The 22,157-nt window shown below is 34.8% G+C and overlaps 1 protein-coding gene and 1 long non-coding RNA gene across 9 annotated transcripts in view; one reads left to right on the top strand and one right to left on the bottom strand.

Moving 5' to 3' along the window:
- LOC149802605 (uncharacterized) overlaps positions 1–22,157 on the bottom strand; it is a 118,738-nt gene that overhangs the window by 82,578 nt on the left and 14,003 nt on the right. The window lies entirely within an intron of this gene.
- LOC149802606 (uncharacterized) lies at positions 11,090–12,367 on the top strand. The gene is made up of 2 exons (XR_016419924.1): positions 11,090–11,428; positions 11,976–12,367. It is a non-coding gene; the product is annotated as an uncharacterized LOC149802606 (long non-coding RNA).

Here is a 22,157-nt window from a genome sequence, read left to right as displayed (position 1 = left end):
TACATTCATCAATATCAGGTGTAACAATTCCTTAATAATCATAACATTTTGGGTCCTACATTCATCAATATCAAGTGTAACAATTCCTTAAAAATCATAACATTTTGGGTCCTACATTCATCAATATCAGGTGTAACAATTCCTTAATAATCATAACATTTTGGGTCCTACATTCATCAATATCAAGTGTAACAATTCCTTAAAAATCATAATATTTTGGGTCCTACATTCATCAATATCAAGTGTAACAATTCCTTAATAATCATAACATTTTGGGTCCTACATTCATCAATATCAGGTGTAACAATTCCTTAATAATCATAACATTTTGGGTCCTACATTCATCAATATCAAGTGTAACAATTCCTTAATAATCATAACATTTTGGGTCCTACATTCATCAATATCAAGTGTAACAATTCCTTAATAATAATAACTTTTGGGTCCTACATTCATCAATATCAAGTGTAACAATTCCTTAATAATCATAACATTTTGGGTCCTACATTCATCAATATCAAGTGTAACAATTCCTTAATAATCATAACATTTTGGGTCCTACATTCATCAATATCAAGTGTAACAATTCCTTAAAAATCATAACATTTTGGGTCCTACATTCATCAATATCAAGTGTAACAATTCCTTAATAATAATAACTTTTGGGTCCTACATTCATCAATATCAAGTGTAACAATTCCTTACTAATAATAACTTTTGGGTCCTACATTCATCAATATCAGGTGTAACAATTCCTTAATAATCATAACATTTTGGCCATAATATGATATAATAGGTTAAAAAAAAAAATTTACAATGTGAACAGTATCATTTTAATGCAAAGTCCTTTACAGAATCAAAGCTACTGCATGTTAGGGTTGGTTTTATGTGAAAAGTATGAGGTTTCAGAAAAACAAACTTGAACCATATATACTCCCTTATAAGTCAGGTCAAACTGCAAACAAAAGTGATCCTGATCTGCCATAGCATAATGTTCCTGCAGATCTGGGTCTATGACCTTTGTTCTACTGATTACTCCTAACAAACTGCACAAACCCAGATCCGCCAGCACATTATGTGACATCAGATCTAAGTCTGTGCAGTTTGCAGTTGGACTCTTCATATAAGCATGTACATATGGTATACACAGCACTGTCATAATCTGCTGGTGAAATACAGCACAACTTGCAAGGCACAGAAACACTATGGAGTGTGGACACTCTAAGAATGTTACCAGTGGAAAAGCAGTCTCTAATATTATGTATTTTTATAGTATAAAGTGTGCAAAAGGCTAAATGTCATTAAATCATTAAAATTCTTTGAAACAGATGTTTCAGATAAATAGCAAGGTTATATTTGTTATGAAGTATATTAATTTCTCATAGCTGAATTTAACCTGTAGTACAAAATACTGCTGTGACATGCATCATATCATGACCTGTGTTGTTGTTGTTGTTGTAGATTTTAATGCCATTTTTCAGCACAAGATAGGCTATACATGGCTGCCAGTATAAATAGTGGAGGAAGAACCTGGGAAAATCCTGGAAAGAATCACCAACCCACGAGAAGTTACTGGCAAGCTTTCTCACATACCCACATTGGCCGAATTCGAGACACAAACCCACGCAGACAGAGGTGAAATGGCAGTGATCCATAACGGTGAGTGCTTTAGACCACTCAGCCACTCGAGGCCCCCTCATGACCTGTGTATTATGATGCATATTGTATTGCACCTCTCATGTACTGTTACAGATCTATGTGGACAGAGTTGCGATGGCAGTTATCAGTAAAGGTTAGCACTTTAGACCATGCGGCCACCTGGGGCCCATACTATGCAGAGTCATGTTTTTCAGGAATTTTGGCTTATGATAAAGTTATTAAGCATATACAAGGTAAAATATAGTGTCATCTTTACATAACCATACTTTGTCATAATATATACAAAAAAAGCTTCCTGCAATTTCTGTACATATATAAATGAACATAAAGACTCTAAAATGATTTAAATGGATATAGTATAAAATTCATACCATACTAAGTAAATGATAGTCATGATGTCGTAGCCTTGTCATGGTTGAGATCCTTGATCTTTCAATGAAGTATGTGATGTGATTTGGATTTTTAACGTAACTTTAACAATTTTTCAGTCATACTGCCATGTCTGCAATGTGGCAGTTCATAGGGATGTCTAGCACTGGGGCATCATGCCGAAGACATGTAGCATGATGTCACACCCAGTCACATTATCCTGACACCAAGATGACCAGTCCTATCACTAACTTAATGCTGAGGCAGCTGTTAGTACTATTTCTGTAAATCTTTGGTATGACTCAGCTGGTCATGAAACCCACAACCTCATGCATCCAAGGTGGACGCTCTCACCATTAAGCCAAGGGAGCGGTTTCAATGAAATAAATAAAACTCATCAAAGGCAAAATGATATTTTTCAGGAAGTTTGGATTAAGATTAAGTTATCAAGACTATATAAACAAAAATGAAATATCCATGGAGTACTGGAGTACTAATTTTAGTACTGAAAACCAACACTCAAATAATGCTAAGCAAGAAGCAACATGCAATAGCTGATGCACACATTGGGACAGTCAATATATCAGTATCACTAGAACTTCAACATAAAACTAAATTTTATACTATACCTCTTTCTGATCTCTTTCAAGTCAAATCCCATGTTGAAGAGTTGGTTTTCACATTAAAAGAGACACAGTGAACAAATCCACATTTAATAAGCTCACACTCCAGTGACATACAGCTATATCTGCCTCAGTGAACTCATTGTTTGATCTACATGCCACTTAAATATAGTAACACACCCTCAGGAAATCCCATCAAATTTCATGAAGGCAGAGAGAGACTGTGCTGACACACAAACTGTTTACAAGTGTACTGTTGTTACTCATCATCTACTGCACTGTTCTGTGTTACAAATGTATTCAAGGTGAGAACAGATCTGAACAACAAAGTACCACCCATTTACAGGTACTGATAAAAAATAACTACAGTATGAAATCATCATTCAGTCTGACATGGGTGCTGTTAAGTCATCCACTTTTTTCTTTGAAACAAACATTTTGCACGAAGAAAAATGTAAATGTTAAAAAAACATTGCTTTTTTGAAACATGTTTAATTTAGTGAATTCAACTGTAAACGTATCTCCTATCTCCCTTTCATTTAAATGGTGGGTTAAGGATTAAATGACCCTATTCTCCACTGTGAAAATAACAAAATGTTACAGTATAATTTCTTTTATCTGACACTGTTGCTACTATAAGCATCACATACAAGTGATTGTCAGAAATATACATAACAGATATATAAATAATGATGTTAAAACAAAGAGTACAGTAAATAGCACAATTTATACACCAGACATGTGATAATATTATTATCCTACTTATATGTTAAACTCCCTTTCATTGACTCTTATTTACTGGAAAACACATTTACCTCATGTACTAAGTCACTGTAATTTGCCTAGCAACCAAATGATGTGCTTTGCCTTAACAATAGGTACCATCCTCATCGCAAATGCAACAATCCTAAAAATCTGGTCAGGGTAAAAGACACAGAAAAACCATTTTTCTTCTTTCAGTCTTGGTAACCATGACCTTTGATCTATTAAACCCAAACAATTGATAGGTGCCTTTCTAGTTTAAAATGCAAGCCATCCACAAAGTTAATGGCACATCTGATGGGTTAAATGCCATTTTTCAGCACAAGAAAGTTTATACATGGCAGCCAGTATAACTAACTAGTGGAAGAAGAACCCTGGAAAACCCCAGGAAGAACCACTGACCCACAAGAAACTACTGGCAAATTTTCTCATTTACCCAAGTTAGCTGAACCTGAGGATCTAACCCACACAGACAGAGGTGAGATAGCTGTGATCCGAAATGGTGAGCACTTTAGACCAATCAGTCACTCGTGGCCCTGTTTATGACATAGGAATGGAGTTATTTTATCAAACCATTTTGCTTTAATGAGTAATGTGTCCTGATGGCTTTAACATCACTTTCCTTTGAGTCCCAATGGTTTCAACCATTAACCATTTAACCACCAAATCGATAGGTGTCTCTTCTGTCTCAAACAAGCCATTTTGCAATGTCTGAACAAGGTATCTGGTATACTATCAAATTGTGTGGTGGAAGCCATTTTCTTTCTCTCAGTCACTCTGACCTTGATCTTTGAAATTTTGAACCAAAAATCATTTATTTCTTCCCTGCTCCAAATGAAAGCATCTTACTTTGGTCCCATGACTGACGGTGAGGAACTGAACTTATTGTGTCAAAACAATATATGGAAAGGCTATGCTCTATGGCAGGCATACTGTATATGCTTGATTATAAGTCCAACTGCGAACTGCACAAACCCAGATCTGTTGGCACATAATGTGTATGAAAATATGGGGCTGCGTAGTTTGTTAGGAGTAATCAGGAGAAAAAGCAGCATGGACGCTGATCTGCAGATGCATTATGCTATGGCAGATCAGGATCTTTGATGTCTGCAGTTTGACTTGACTTATAAGTAAGTATGTATTGAGCAAAATTTCAGATTTGTAGTGTCATCTAAAAAGTGTTAGATAAATGATGCTGGATAAACAAGATGAGACATTAAAGTGAGTGTGAATATACAAAAACAAACTTTTATTTTATTACTCACTATGAATTTTAAGATGGTCTTATTTTGCAAATAAAAGTAACTTAATGAATGAATCTACACTGTGCCATCTGTCAAATACTTAGTAATACACAATTTGTGAAATAAAAGTCCAATGAAAGAACTGATCTTTACATGTGTTCTGTGAAACACATACTCACAAACGCATGAAAATTTTGCCTCATGCAGTTCATAATTATGTCAAATAATACCTACTGGCATAATCTTAACTGGTATTTTTTTTAAGGCTATCTCAATTTTTTTTAAATGTAGCTAGCCATATGGATAAATGAATATGGTACAGAAAACGAACTAAACTTGTAGTGTCTAACAAATATCTAACTAGATTTGAATGAGGTGTGTGTTATAAATGAAGACACATATAGACCAAAAGGCTGATAAGGACCTTGCAACCTTGCAAGATCTGCTGGTAAGGGATTCTAATTTGTTTTGTTATGGGACTAACCATTTTAATTTGTGAGCGTGTGTGTGTGTGTGTGTGTGTCAAAATGGGGGGGGGGCTAAAATGTTTTTGAAAAATAGTTCCAGCCCTTAACAGCTTGAAAACAATGTTCTGACTCTGATCTGTACAAAAAAGGAACTAACTGTATCCATCATATTCATATTAACTTTAGAAAGAATTCGAGGCAAAGAAAAAATATAAGCTGGTTGGAAAGAAAATCCCAAGCTGCATTCCCCTCCCAAAGATTAAATAGATGGTCCCTAAATAGATTTGTCTCATATTGTAAAGATGAAAAAAAAGCAAAACACATGATGGTACTGACCATTAGGTCAGAGCCCAGCTGAATGGACAGCAAGTCACATTACAATGATACAAAATTTATTTGGTAAATAAACACTATAAACCCAACTCAGTTCCAAGTCACAGGACAATTTTAGGATACAAACTGTTATAATTACGCCACTTCGATAAAAATGTGATAAGTAGATTTACATAAGGATCTTGCTAAAACTGGATTTAAAGTTGGCACAAAAAAGTTTAAATGATTATCACAATGACATTTTATGACAGGTGTAAGACACATGATTTGATCGTTCTTTATTTTCCTTATTTCATATGAGGGCATTCATTTTTAAGATTAAAAAAAATCAATCTTTTTTCAAGAAGCATTTGATTGAAAGGTTATTTCCTGATCAAGAGATACAAAATATTAGGAGATGGATGTGTATATCTTGTCTTAAATATAAAAGCTGCATTTCAAGGGAGAAAAAAAAGTAAAGACAAATTCTATCCTGAAGTCAATCAACCAATCAATTAATCATTTACAATACAAACTGACGCAATTATCCCACATTAAGTGCAAGATTAGTAAACCGCAAGATGGCAATTATCAGGACCAATAATAATTGCCATTTCATGACTAATAAAGAAAATGATATATTTTAAAATACTAAAAGATATTCATTCAAACCGTATACCTCACATTTTTCATCAACATTCAAAATATTTGGCTACATTTAACATCAAGCAAGAAAGATAGATGGGATGCTGAATGTAGTAAACAACATATGCTGAATGTAGCAAAACCTGTTTTGAAAGGTCACTGCTACAAGAAAGCACCTGTCTTGAGTAATCAGATCCTCAATGCAAATTGATTGAACATTGTTATGTATATTCGATTGTCTAATATAATGTGTTGCCATTTTTCCATGATTATATCCTATGTATATTTAATCTGTAATGGGTAATTGACCTTAATCCATAACTGAGGGTGGGAGTTAGGGCCTACATGTATCTAATGTCTTTTTTTATTATATAGAAACAAGATATATAACTCATCTATGATATATCTTAAGATCATTCTTACTTGGAGGCAAACATGCTGATGTGTCCTTTTGACCTTTAGAAGGTGTTAAGAAGGGATCTTGAAAGGAATTTGATGGAGAAAATGACCCTCATCCTGGTTCTGTTATTTTGTCTTAGTTTTTTTTTAATGTGAAAAGGTTGTGCATATGCATGGACTTGCACACCGATGCTAAAGTGATTCATGTTGCTCATTCTTATTTTAACATCCAAAGAGGAATCAGTCTTATTGTTGTGTTCAGTTTTAATTTATGAGGATGAAATTATTCACTGGCAGTACAAATTTCTCAATAATACTTTCTGATAAAATCACTATTTTGGGATTATTGTGAATTCATTTAAAGATTTTCTGGATTATATCAGGTAATATAGGTCAAGACTGTCAACATTATTTCAGGCTATAACTCAGCACCTTCAAGATAGGAATCTATTTGGAATACTCAATACAATTGAACTTGTAATATAACTTTTAGGACTACCAGTAGTTGCAATTTAATTCACAATACATTAAGTTCGTTTTAAATTTTCACTTTATATTCTAGAGAATGAAACTATTTGTTGAATTTTACTAAACTTGTTGGCTTTTGCTCTTTCTGTTATTTTAAGTTGAAGACCATATTGTAACATTATACAGCAATATGACCTTGCCAAAGGGATAGTCTTTCATGATAGGTTCTACTGTTCTATCAAAACAAACAGATCATCAACAGAACTGATAGGCTTTTCTAAGGTATAGAAAAAATGTATCATGCAAATTATTTTGGGACTACAAAGAATCCTTAGAAATGATAAATATAGGAAAGTAGCTTGAAAGCACTTAAAAATATTAAACCGTTAAGTCATAGATCACAATGATAAATGCACTGATGTCATGTGATATGATGCACTACAAGGTTAAAAAAAACTACATGGATCATGCTGTTACTAATTTTGATAGATGGCTAACTGTCGTTTCGTTGTTCAGCTTATGTTTTAAAAAAGTTATTATTCCCATTTGTTCTTATATGAAGTGCTTAATCATAATTTATAATGAAGAGTTCATGAAAAAGACAGACATCTTTTCTTTAGAAAATAAGCCAAAGAAGAAACATTGTTCATAATAGTGTTATATGAATAGTTTGGTTTGATATTCATTACTTGTATTTAGTGCTGAGGAAATTGGAGTTAAGTACCTTACCCAAAGAAACACCACAAAAGCCGACTCTGCCTGATCCAATTGTAGGATCTAATGATCACGAGTACGACATGCTACAACTTAGTCACCTTGGTCCCTTCCTCTCTTAGTAACCTTTTAAGACATGCAGGAGGGAGGATCAAGCCTGTTTCGCAACTCCAAGCCTGCTGGGGATTATGAGTTGAAAAGATACAAGGGATTCAGAAGGCACCCATCTTTTGAAGGTGGTTTTTATTCTTGTCAGCTTTGCATAAACAAGGATATAACAGTAGTTTTTACATAAGTATTTATAAATTATAGAGCACAAGAAAACTGAGTCAAGGTAGATATAGACTTAAAGCCAGACATTTGTACAGCCTGTTCTTTCATTGTTTTATCTGCAAATGCAAATTATACATGTATTTTAAATTGTGCTTGTGTTGATCCATGTATGATCAGCCAAGGCTTGAATAATTTTCAGTTGGCTATGGGTACTTGTCCTGCAGAGCATGTGACTTGGAACTTGTACTTTTATTGCAACAATTTTACTCATCTCACAGTATATGCAACAATGAATCTGTTTACAATGCCATTTGTTCAATCAGACAAGCATTTTGAAAACTTGAGTTCCCATTCCTCAGCCACAATTTTCTAATACAACCAGATGAATGGAATTTTCAAGCCCTATCAGCCACATTGCAGTGACAGACCATCCCTGCAAGCTATGCATCACTCAACATTCCAGTCAGATAAGATACAAATTCTTTATTTCAGACTGCATGTCCATACATCTTAATTAAAATATAAATCAGATGCTATCGCATCCTATTATCCTATCCTATTATATTTCCGAATAAAATCATTATTAACTTTGTTGGATATTTCTTGGAGACCTGATTACAAATGAAAAGTGTTACGAGTCAATGCTCTTAAAATAAGTAACAGAAAAGAGTGAAAGGCAACAAGCTTTGTAAAATTCAATAAATAATTTCTCTCCCAAGAATACAATGTGAAAATGAGAACAAAGACCAAGCAGTATTGCAAATTAAGTCCCAAAATAATCCAAGAATTACAGACACAAGTCCTAATATTTTAAAGTCCTGTAAAATTCCAGAATAAATCCAAAAACTGACAGTGATGTGCCTGTGGTAGCTTGTAGGGTGTTGAAGTGCCAACAATCTTTTTTTGTTGAATCATAGTAATTTAATTCCAGTTTGAATTCACTATAAATTCCAGTGAATGTCTCCATCCAAGAATTTTATCAGAGTGCTTTTGCATTTCCAGAGAAAATAATTACTTGATTTAAATAATTTGAAGAAATATAACTTCCAGCCAAAAGTGAAATACTGGACACAACATATTATACAACTTAAAATTGCTAGGTCTTAAAGAACAACTGAAAATATTCTCTTAGTTACAAGATTATATAGTTCTCTACTTGACTACAGGTCACAATTAGCATTTTCTAAAAACAACAAACATTACCTAATGAAAAATAACTTTCTAGAATGAACCCAATGTTTACAAAATTAAAACCATAACCTGGATTACGTAAAATACACATAGGAAATTCCAAAACCTAGACCAAGACCCAGATAAATTTACTTCTAGTAATAATAATGCTGATTTTAAACCTATAAACATACAGAATAATTTAGCTATGTATTAGTTGTTTACACAGAATAAAATAAAAAGAATCAATTTGGGTCAAATCAAATGTGTAAATCTAGAATGAAAAAGGATACATAATCCTGCCTAGGAGATGCCTCAAACTGTCATGGTTACCTCTGCTATTAATACATTTAGTTACAGAAATAAAGATAACTGCTTAGTGAAGCTATATTCCAAATTTTGAAAGGGTGGGGTAAAATGGCATTGAAATAAAAGGAAAGGAAAACAAAATTATAATGGAGAATAATAATAATAATAATAATAATAATAATAATAATAATAATGATAATAATGCTTTATTTATAGAGGGTGACTCATTAGTCAAGGACTATTCACCCTTGAGGCCCTCTTAAGGAGAGCATAACAATGTACATTACCCGGTATATGGAGATAGCAATAATTACTGTTTATTTTAACATGTTTAGTATTAAAATACTAAATTATATTATCTTTTAAGCACATACATGCTCATAATAATCTATTATTAAAGACTCTAATATATTCAGCAGATTTTACATGTAGTGGAAGCTGGTTCCACATAACTGTACCAGAGTACTGGAAGCTCTTTTTAAATTCTTCTGTTCTTGGATTTGGTGGTAGAAGGTTTCCATGTGATATTGATCTCAACTGGCATTGTGTTGAAAAGACCTGAATAAGTCCTGAAGATACTCTGGCGCAACTCCATGTAGACATTTATATAAAAGAACTGCCTTGTGAAAATCTATCCTGTCATATATTGTGAACCATCCAAGTTCTGTAAATAATGCTTTTGAGGGATGATTAATATATGCATCTAAAATTACGCATACTGCTTGTTCTGAAGTTTATAAATCCTGTCAAGCTCAGATTTAGCACAGTTTCCCCATACATCTGAACAATAATCCATTGTTGGAAGAATATATAACTTGTAGTATAGATTGCGAGTTTCCATAGGTAAATATTTCTTGATTCTGCCAAGTAGGGCAATTTTGGATGACAGTGTTTTACAAAGCTTATCAATATGGTCATTCCATAATAAATTATTATCGACGATCACATCTGCAAGCTTTCCATGTTTGACATTTCTAATGTATGATTATTTACTGCAAGAGATAGTTATGGGTTCCCTGACTTGTGTAGCTTTTGTAATGTCCCCAAAATCATACATTTTGTTTTACCTTCATTAATTACCATCCTATTTTGTTGTGCCCAGTTTTGGACTCTAATAAGGTCTGAGTTTAATCTCATTTGGATAACTTCAGTATCAGAACTAGATGTATACAAGGTTGCATCATCTGCAAACAAATCTGTATTTGTGGATTCATTATTTAATGGTAGATCATTGATATAGATAAGGAAGAAGAGAGAATAAATCATGGTGTGGACAGACATATGCATGGACTTGCACGCCGATGCTAAAGTGATTCATATGTTGAACATTCCACCAATAAATGGTCTCTAGGATATCCTTGATATTTCCTGGAAACCCATTATTACAGTTATCATTATCATTAGAAATGTATACTCTAGAAAGTTAATTCTTCCCAAAAATCTGGTAAACCAAAAGAATGGAGTTTGTTAAGATTTTCCATGTCTGTTGAATTTGTTAGGGTGACATAAATTAAAATTAATAAAAACCTATTTATAACTGCCTTGCTATGTGCAGATCTGTTAGTTATGCCGTTTATGTGAGTCATGTTTTGGGAAAATTTGCAGATGCCTCCATGAATACATATATCTTCTATAGTTAAATCATCTAGTCTCTTTGCTAGACTGTAGTCAAATAGCTCCCTACTGACATGAAAGAAATTCAGACAGTGGAAAAATGAGAAACAGAGTGATTTGCAAGTGTTAGATTAATCAAGGCAGTTTGAAAGAGACCAAACCGTATCAAATCAAAGCTAAGATATTTAGATTTAGGGCAGATTTTCTGCACAAGAAAGCCGTTATTTTCATACTAAATTCATTTTAAAATTAGTACCGGTACATGGGTGAACCCAGCAAGGAGAGGATCACAGAAAAGTTTAAATTGTACTATGAGTGGCCTAACTTGCCACTTGTAAAATGGGGAGAAGAAATTCTAATGTAATTTGCAGTTGGGATCTGTGAATGAAGGCTTCTTAAGGTAATATATCTTCGCTTGAATATTCATACTACTTTCATACATAGGAATTTGTAAAATTGATACAATGTTATGTATAGTAGATTGTTGAACTGAAATCTTATAGCAGATTCTTAAACTGAAATCTAAGTGTATTGTGTTATTTGCATCATAATGCATAACTGAATTTATAGAGATTTGCATTAGAACTTCTATTTGCTTATCAGTATATGAACATAGTGTCATTGTGGGACTTGTAGTATTTATATATATGTATTCGTCTTTTATAACTTGTAGGGTGGAAAACGTATATGATTGCTATTGATCATGATGATATACTATATCGAAAAGTTAACATTTAGGGATGCAGGTATTTGAACTCGTTAATAATACTATCGTTGTAGCACAATTATTATAGAACAAAGCATGTATGGAATACTTAGATATGAGTGTGTGAGTTGACCTGCTAATTTATTTGCCACTATTCTGATGAATGGTCTGTGAGAGAGAGGTGAATTTTCATTAGAGTAGAGTAGGGAGACCAGATAATAGGTCCCTTCTAATTCTACAGGAAGTCTTCTGGGTGGGAGTGGAGGCTTGAAGCCCAAAGAGAGGGAACAACATGGAAAAAGGTGCAAAAAGCACAAGGAAGATGCCGTAGTGACATCAGACGTTGAGGTGCAGTGCAGGAAGGAGCATGTGACTGTGAGCACCGGAAGTGCCAGAACAGCACAGTAACAGGGTATCAGTGTACCAAAGATGACAGGAGTGACAGTTGAGTAACTGGGTCAACCATCAGAAAAGAAACACTCTCTCTCTCTTAAGACCATTAAATTTATGTAATGACATTTGGCAACTTGCAATAGGTCATTGATTGTGATAGTTTGAAAGAGCTGAATTTGAGAAATTGTCACGGGAATTATTGAATTCATTTGTTAGATTTTATTAAATTGTCATACTTTCCACCTTGAGTTATTTATATATTTAGACCATGGGCATTGCTGACCGGGGGCTTGGAGCTATTTAAATTTTAATTATCCATCTTTCTCCATTATTAGAAATAATACCATAGAAGGCATGTGACAATGTAGGACATAATTCTAAGCCATTTCTTTTCGTACCCCATTTTCAACAAAGGATATTAAATTGGGCTTGTTCATCCTTTCATGAATCCACTGGATCTAATTTCCATCGTGCATAATTCCCATAATTAGTATCACAGTTCATCCAAATCTGAATGCAGCTTGATATTGATGAGGTCTTGGATGAGCTGGATTGTCTGTGTTCTGTTTAGTTTAAGTTGTAGCCCCTGACTCACAAACTTGCTCATTTTGATTTCTGCACAATAACTTTCTTAATTAAAATTAATTTCAGCCATATTTTTTGGAAGGTTTGATACTGATAAGGTCTTAACCAGCACTGTATAGCCACGATTTCTGTGCTTCCATGCCATTAAAGCATATACAGTGCACACACACACACACACACACACAAATACATACATACATACACACACACACACACACACAAACATATATCTTTGAATTGTCTGTTGATCAGATTACAAATCTGTCAATCATCACTGATTGCAAATTCTTAAAATAATTATTTTCCAACTTTCACTGAATTTCTTTTGATTATTCAATAATCTAATATTAAATTAACTCAAGTGGAATTAAGTTCATACTGTGTTCTGTATAACAGCTTATCATTTCAATGTTAGTTGCTATATCTGAATCAAGATTTGTTTCATTTCCCAGCTTTTAAATTGCACCTTAAATCCAATTTTTCATTTGCTAATATCCTTTCACCATAAATGTCTTGGTTTCTTTTTTTAAGCATACAAAAATGGAAATCAGAAATACACTTTTCAAAAACGTATTTTAAAAACCAATATATAAACAAAAGCGCCTTGAAAAGGCTGAAGCTCTACTGACCGAAAAGAATTTTTCGAATTCAAGTTTGAGCATTACTCCTTTTAACTGCCAATTGTTGAAATCATCTCTGATATTCTTCAGTTGCTGTTGTTGCTGTTGTAGGGTTAACGCCATTTTTCAGCACAAGATAGGCTATACATGGCAGCCAGTATTAATGGTGGAGGAAGAACCTGAGAAAACCCCAGAAAGAACCACTGACCCATGAGAAGTTACTGGCAAGCTTTCTCACATACCCACATTGGCTGAATCCAAGACTCGAACCCACGCAGACAGAGGTGAGATGGCAGTGATCCGTAACGGAGTGCGCTTTAGACTACTTGGGGCTCCGATATTCTTCAGTAATAGCAAGATTGGGACCATTTTCAGTTAAGACCAACATTTTAAGAAATCTTTCAGTGAAAACTGATGCTGATACAACCATCCATTCAGGGAAAATAGTAATAAGATTTTGAAGATGGCTGCTGTGGTGGCCATATTGGATGTGCAGGTGACACAAATATCCTCCAGGACCAAACGGACATTATAAAAAAAAAAAATCTGGTGAAAACTCCATGGTCAAAGGTCAAATGGGTCTACATGTATCCTCAAAGATACTTGGAGTTATTTCTATGCAAGGGAGGTCCTTGTCTGCAGTACATAGCTAGTGACCAACCAATCCAATGTCAACTTGCATCAATACACATGGTTTTCTGTTTCAATGGTCATCTGGCATAACAATAAGTTGGTTTGAGTGTACAGGAAAAGATTGTGGTACAGAAAATCATGTTGCGGTGTGTATTGCCAGAACAGCACGATTTTCTGTACCAAAATATTTTCATGGTCTTTCTGACATCTAACAAAGCTGTGCATTCCTCACAATTTGCCCAATTTAATTCAAGAGCCATATTTTCTTTTTCTCCCAGATACATGTTTATGAGATTGTAAGAGAATGCAAAATGTGATGCACAGTACCATTATTTGGTATTCGGGCACAGTTTAACATGGTGGTGGTGGGACTAGTAAAGACCAGGGGACGTTGTTGTTGTTGTAGGGTTTAACGTGATTTTTCAGCACATGATAGGCTATGATGATGCTGGCCAGTAATAATGGTGGAGGAAGAATCCTGGAAAAACCCGATAACCAGGGGACATTTTTCTGATCAAAAATAATAATTTATAAGATCCACTTTGCCTCATATGGTTATATCTTGTTCCTAATGACCCAAAATAAACAGTACTCACTTGAGACTTCACAGAATGAATCATGAGATTGACTTGTTCAGGAATAAATCCCTAATAATGCTGGATGAGGAGCCTATGAAATGGTGGAAAGCTCAACGGTATAGGTTTTCACTCCTTGCATGAGTAGCGTGTAAAAGCCTAATGCAGACTAGAAATGGCTGGGATTTTTATTTGATGATAACTTGACTGCTTTCAGATGTTTGCAGACTTGTTTCATTTTTATGTTCATTTCATATATTCAACTAACTACCATTTAAAGTCTTACATGGTAACATCATTTACAGATGTCATATTTTTTAAAAGTAGTAAATGTTATAGTGATTATTTTATTGTTTTCATTAACTGCTACTGTATTGCAATATGGTTTTTAAATCACAATATGGTTTGGGGATTATCATTGCAGCCTTACAATGCTGTATTTGTATGGTTCAAGTCAGATTTTCAAGCCTGGAGAACCACTGCTTGGAAAGACAGAGTAATTTCTTGTGATGGGGAAGTTGTATTCTCTGCATAACTGCCCAATGTTGTAATCTTTCTGCACCATTCAGTATTTATTTTCAGTTGAAGCCCAGCGTCAAAACCAAAGTGGTTTTCCAAAGACAACCCCAAACACTGTACGAAACAACCTGTACTATAAGAAAAGAAAATTATATGTGTTTCTGATCCATCCCCATCTTCAGTTGCTGACCCAAGCATTTTCCCCCCGGGTAAAAAAAATATAGTACGACGAGTCGAAGAACATTATACACACATACACACATACCTAACCTTTCATACATTTGGATGGACTATACCCCAATATCACTGTGATTTTTTTTAAAGCACAGAAGTAACAAAATACAAAATATTTTTAATTGAGATCTGGTAACTACTACCCTCATTTGTAGTCTCTAATTATTAAACCTAGGACAAATGTTACATATGCTAGATCAGCCAATTAAAAAGCTTTTAAAAATCTGTACAACACTCAAAAGCAATATCCTAGAAGCCATATACTGCATTTGACAATTGTTTCCATCACAGATTCAATGCCATTATTGAAATTTTATTGGCAGCTAGAAATATTCCACAATTTTGTCACTTAAAAAAATCCTTGATTAACAAAAACTAAGGGGGGTGAGTGTTCTCCAATTATTAAATCGTGGCATGTATTGCAGTATGATTTGTGACATGAACACACAGAAAGATGTGATAATTTCATATATTATAATTCATAATCTCCACAACATACTCCAAAGTTGCATGTAAAAATCAATAAATATTTCTTTTTCAAAAACGCTTTATCCCTATCAACAAAAGAATAAAGCCAATTGGATTTTTCTTTTAGATGTGTACTGACAAAACATCTCCAGCGTCATAAGACAAATAAGGAGCTTAGTGGTCCAATAAATCTCTTTTGACTATACAAATTAACAGAACAAATATAACCACTCTGAATTCAAACACTGTAAAATCAATAATCTGTGAATACCATACCTTTTGGGATGTTTTAATTATGCTTAACAGATCCACAGCATTTAAAAGAGCAATCAATGTTCCTTTAGAGATGACAAGCACAAGCCAAGCATTCAAAGCACTTCATCAAGTAGTAATGATGAAACAAGACCTGACAAGCAAGATATTTAGCAAGTCTGCCATTTTCATAAGTTAGTTCATGTGTGCGTGTGAGTGAAACAGAGAGAGAGAGAGAGAGAGAGAGAGAGAGATTCAATGCACATAAGCATACTAAAAAACTAAAGTAAACATACAAACAAACAATCGCAGTGAATAAGCATTATTTGGCAGTCTTGTGCCTTAGCTGAGCTGTCTGGATAATAATTCAGCATCTTCAACCCTCTATAATGATCCAGATTTCTGAATTTGTTCATTTTGATGGGATACTGGCAGTTTGGGGCAAAGGTATGTTCCCTGGGTTTGCTCAAGGTGCAAAAACTGCTTCAGATAATAAATAAAACTGTACAGGTGTTCAAGTGCTGACTGGCATATCTACATCAATCCTGTCATTCATTAAACCTACATCAGTATCAAAGTTCTGTTGGTTTATAATCTTGTTCACTTAATTTATCCAGAAAGCACTTCACAATGGGCTTAATAGTTACCAATAATTCCATAGTTCAAACAGCCTTGTCAAAAATGTTTTCAAAGATTCTTCTAGGGCTTCAAAAAGATTTCAAAGAATATTTTGTTGTACAGAAACTGAACTCATCTCCATATGTTGCGTTTGTTGTGTATCATCTAATCACTGTACTTTCTCAGCTTTATTTATTCAGTATTTTTATTGAATACATATAATAATAAAGAAAATTCTTAATGTAAAAAGTAATATATTTTATTCAACTTTAATGTTTTATATTTCCTGGGATAAATTTATGGCATTTGGGGCAAAATACATTGAGTTTTCTGCAAATTCTGGGTCTTTTCCAATATTAAATCTATTGTCTGAAAATTTAAGTTTTTAAGGCAACGCCTTAAAGAGTTTTTCATGGCTGTACAACCATCTAATTTTTTGTAAACAAGATTACGTTTCTACTGCATACAATTTTCTATCATAAATGCATTTTTATATATGCTCATTACTGCTTTCACTAAATACTACAGTGGTTCCTTGACTTAGGAGTGTCCCAACTATCGAGTTTTTCGAGATACGAGCCGTCTTTCGGCCAATTTTTTGCTTTGAGTTGAGAGCTAACATTCGGGTTATGAGCCAGCTTCAGATACCCCACCGCTAGTTGGCGCAGCAAACGCCACAGTGAACGTCGCAACATCTGCCCAGCATCTCGTGTCTCACTCGTTCACTTTAAGCAGTTAAGGATTACCTCAAAACTTTTGCTGGAATTATAGCAGTAGAAGGATACATTCCCCAGCAAGTCTTCAACTGTGACGAGACTACTCTTCTGCAAGAAGATGCCAAGGAGGACTTATATAACGGCAGAGGAGAAGAGGATGCCAGGCCACAAACCCATGAGGGATAGGCTAATCCTTGCACTATGCGCCAATGCGAGCGGCGACTGCAAGATTAAGCCGCTGCTCGTTTATCATTCGGAAAACCCCTAAGCCTTTAAGTCACATAAGATTCTGAAAGAAAAACTGCAGGTTATGTGGAGGGCAAACCCGAGGGCGTAGGTCACCAGGCAGTTCTTTGTAGAGTGGGTGAATTTGGTCTTTGGTCCTGACGTTAAGAAATATCTCCAGGAAAATAACCTACCCCTTCAAGCCCTTCTCATCCTGGACAATGCACCTGCTCACCCACCTAACCTCGAAGATGACATCCTCGAAGAGTTCAAGTTTATAAAGGTTCTCTACCTTCCACCCAACACCACCCCTATCCTGCAGCCCATGGACCAGCGGGTGATTTCTAATTTCAAGAAGCTCTTCACCAAGCGCCTGTTTTGCCGCTGCTTTGAGGTGACGGAGAGCACAAACCTCACCCTTCGAGAGTTTTGGAAGGACCACTATAACATCGTGATATGCCTCAGAATTATCAATATGGCCTGGCAGGGTGTTACAAAGAGGACCTTGACCTCTGCATGGAAGAAGCTGTGGCCTGAGGTTGTGTCTGAGACGGACTTTGAAAGACTTGAACCCAAAGTGGCAGGGGTGGAGGAGATTGTATCCCTCAGCAAGTCCATGGGCCTGGACATGGATGAAGGTGACATCAACGAACTCATCGAGGAGCACTCCGAGGAACTGACAACGGAGGAGCTAAAAGAGCTACAGACGCAGCAGCACACGGAGGTTTTGCAGGAAATAGGTGATGTGGAGGAGGTTATCTCTACAAGTGAGATAAAGGAAATGTTGGGGATGTGGAAGAAACTTTCAGACTTTATTCAAAAGAAACACCCAGGAAAAGCTGGAACTGGGCGTGTGACAGCACTTAATGACACTTGCCTAACTGATTTCAGAAATATTCTGAAACAGAGGATGAAACAGACCTCATTGGACAGGTTTTTATCGAAAACCCCTGCAGATGAAAGTGAGGAAAGCATGGCGAAAAGGGCAAAAATCAGCGAATAAGATTCAGTTATTCACTTCAGCCTTTCCCCTCCACCTCCGTCGGCATCTTCAAGTCATCTAATCTCCAAGGTAAATGCTGTACATTATACTTAATAAAAAAAACAGTTTATTGCAGTACATTCTATTGTACTGTGTTTTTATACAACATTCGTTATTTATAAGTACATTTTTCTTATTTAAAAACATGTAACAAAAAGACTGTGGTGTCTTTTTTGGGATCCAGAATGGATTAATGGCATTTCAATTCATTTCAATGGGGAAAAGTGATTTGACATACGATTAATTTGAGTTACGAGCTCCGTCACGGAACAAATTAAACTCGTAAGTCAAGGAACCACTGTATTTATAAAATTCTGATGTTATCAAATGGTTATCCAATATTCTATTGTGAGCTGGCTGACTGCATTCTGGGGTTTTAAAATAATTGTACAGAAAAGAAAAAAAAAAAACAATGAAGAAACAATGTATAACTATTATATAACTGTGTGACTGACTGACGAGCATTTAATCTTAACATAGCATAAATGTTGGCAATGGTGTTTTACTTAAAGAAGAGAAATCATCAAACCTGAGGCAGATATTCCTAAATATTGCACTTTGTATCAGTATTAAGCTGTTGCTATGGTAATAAAAGCACACTGGGAAAGCATCATGATTATAATTATTTGTACAAAAAGTACAGGACAAATTAAAGGTAAGAATTTTATGCTGCTTTCTACAACTCTTGTTCATACCATCTGCAAAGCAAGAACAACACTCTAAGAAAGCTAATAAAACAACCCTTAAAATGATGAAGCTGCATTATGACAGCACAACACAAGTGCTGGTTTAGAAATGCATGTAAGCTTTTATCAAAGTCAGACAGATATTACATTATAATTATTATTGCTTGTCATTATATACAGTCTATACTTGCTTATAAGTTGAGTCAAACTGCAAACAACAAAGATTCTGATCTGCTGTAGCATAATGAACCTGTAGATCAGGGTTTACGCTCTTTGTTCTACTGACTACTCCCAACAAACTGCATGGACCCAGATCTGCCAGCCCATTATACAATGGCAGATCTGGGTCTATGCAATCTGCAGTTGGATCTCGATTTACAGGCAAGTATAATTGGTATGTCATGCAAAAAAACAAACTTTACTTGAACAACTGCATAAATTTATAAGGTTAGTTACAATGTACTTGTTTATGGTGGCTCTCCCACATGAAAATTTTCAACTATGACCATTATGGTTTAAAGTCATGTTTGATAAAAGCATTATTTGTACAAAAAATATAGTTTACAAGCACCACTGTCTATGACTTCATGCATAGCCTATCGTATGCATATTCAATTATAATTACATGTACTTTGGTGTAAAGAAGTGACAAAACACTTGAAAACTTTTGAGTGAAAAGCCAATTCATGTATAAACCTACACCTAGTCTTAATAAAAGATACTAAGAGTAAGAGCCATAAAAATGAAGGTGAATATCTTTCAATTTGAAGAATAATATGGGAGGTAAACAAGCTGTCAAATTTAAGATTCTGCAAGGCTTTTAAGGTAGAAAGGGAATCCAAAAATCAAAGGTACATAGAAAGTATAAAATAAAATTAAATCATTCTCTAAAAACAAATAGCAGCCTTGAAGGCACAGTATATATATATATATATATATATATATATAAGTAATGCAGTCATACCTTTTGCACCAGGAATTTTGTGTGTACCTGAAGTGGCAGTTTAGAGGCAAGTTTGCCTTCACAAATATTTAATGAATATTACAGAATATACTCACTAATAAGACAAGTCCAACTGCAAACAATGTAGACCCTGATCTGCCATCGCATAATGTGCAGAAGATCAGAGTCTATGTTGGCTGCATTACTGATTTCTCATAATAAACTGTATAGACTCACATTTGCTGGCAAAAAATGTGATGGCAAATCTGGGTCTATGCAGTCTGCAGATGGACTTCACTTCTAAGTAAGTATATGCAGTAAGGATATAGATTTCCAGACTTGTTTCTCCTATTTTAATGTCAGATATTCCAGGTCCATCAATAGTCTTAAAATAGCATATGTTAGACTATTTTTAATTAGAAAGTGCTCCTGTGTAACTGCTATAATCTCTACGAAAGCTGAACTTCCAACTTAAGACAAGGTAAAATAGAATAACTGGCAAATTAACAATAGATTAAATCAATGCACGAAACAACATCCAGTTTCTTAATGCAATGCAGGGTAAACCTGATGCTTAAAAAACAGAAAACACATGGTGCACATCTAGGCAAAATTTTATTATCAAAGGGAGGCTATAACTATTAAGTAATCATGAGAATTAAGAATGCATTTCTAACGAGTAGCTACTGACTTCTACAAACGGATGCATCAATGAACTTGTGTACTTACAGGCATGACCAGTAATAATATAGTTACAAACACACAACAAATAAATGAATGCCCATGCCCATTAGTAACTACTCAAGATAAAAACATAACCCAAAGAGGTAGCATTGTAAATCAGGCATACAGCAATGGGATATCAGCAAGTATTTCAAATGTACCGAGTCCTCATTTTCAGGTCATAAGAAACACCATAACATCAAGAAATTCAAGACCCAAAGCAGATAGCAAGCAGGCTGAGTCATTTCTCTCTGGAAAACCTTTTTCTGTGTCCAGATACTGTATCCAGTGAAAGGTACATGTACCACTAATCGCTTGTTGTAAACCCCTGCTTGATGACAGGATACTTTCACTAACATCCCATCCTCCACCTCTTTTAAAACAGTTTAGTGAATTTAATTTTTGCAGTCTTTAACCAGTTTCATGCCCTCTCATCCCATTTTTTTATGTGGTACCAGCTTGTGTGGGCTTTGTGGATACCACAAACAACAAATTGAATACACATCAAATAGAGATCCTTCTGTGGAAAAAAAGGCCCTTAACCAATCTATGACAGAACAAGCTAATGAGGTAAAATGTACATCCATCAAAATAACTGAACTGACAGAAATAGCTAAATGTGTCCAATTGTTTACAAAGCTAAACTTGACCAATTGGTGTTTTCAAGAAGTACCTAAATATGTCCAATTCTTTACTGTTGTTTTCAAGTAGTAGCTAATTGTGTCCAATTGTTACTGACTTGTGTTTTTTTCTTCTTTAAGTAACATAAATTAATTGACTGTTACTGAATTTTGGTGTTTTCAAGTAGAAGCTATGTGTTCACTTGTCACTGAGTTGTAGCTTTGTTCAAAACATAAACTAAATGTGTTGAATTGTTACTGAACTGTAGTGTTAACAAGTAGCTAAATGTGTCCAACCATTACTGAGTAGTGGTGTGTTCAAGATGTAAATGTGCCCAATTGTTACTGAACTGTGTGTTCAAGATGTAAATATGCCCAATTGTTACCGAACTGTGTGTTCAAGATGTAAATGTGCCCAACTGTTACTAAGTAGTGGTGTGTTCAAGATGTAAATGTGCCCAATTGTTACTGAGTAGTGGTGTGTTCAAGATGTAAATGTGCCCAACTGTTACTGAGTAGTGGTGTGTTCAAGATGTAAATATGCCCAATTGTTACCGAACTGTGTTCAAGA

The sequence above is a fragment of the Sinohyriopsis cumingii genome, chromosome 3, assembly GCF_028554795.1.
Source record: "Sinohyriopsis cumingii isolate HCF-2022 chromosome 3, ASM2855479v2, whole genome shotgun sequence".
Classification (NCBI taxonomy): domain Eukaryota; kingdom Metazoa; phylum Mollusca; class Bivalvia; order Unionida; family Unionidae; genus Sinohyriopsis; species Sinohyriopsis cumingii.
The sequence above is the reverse complement of the archived record's forward strand: the minus strand, read 5'-3'. Positions and strand labels throughout refer to the sequence as shown.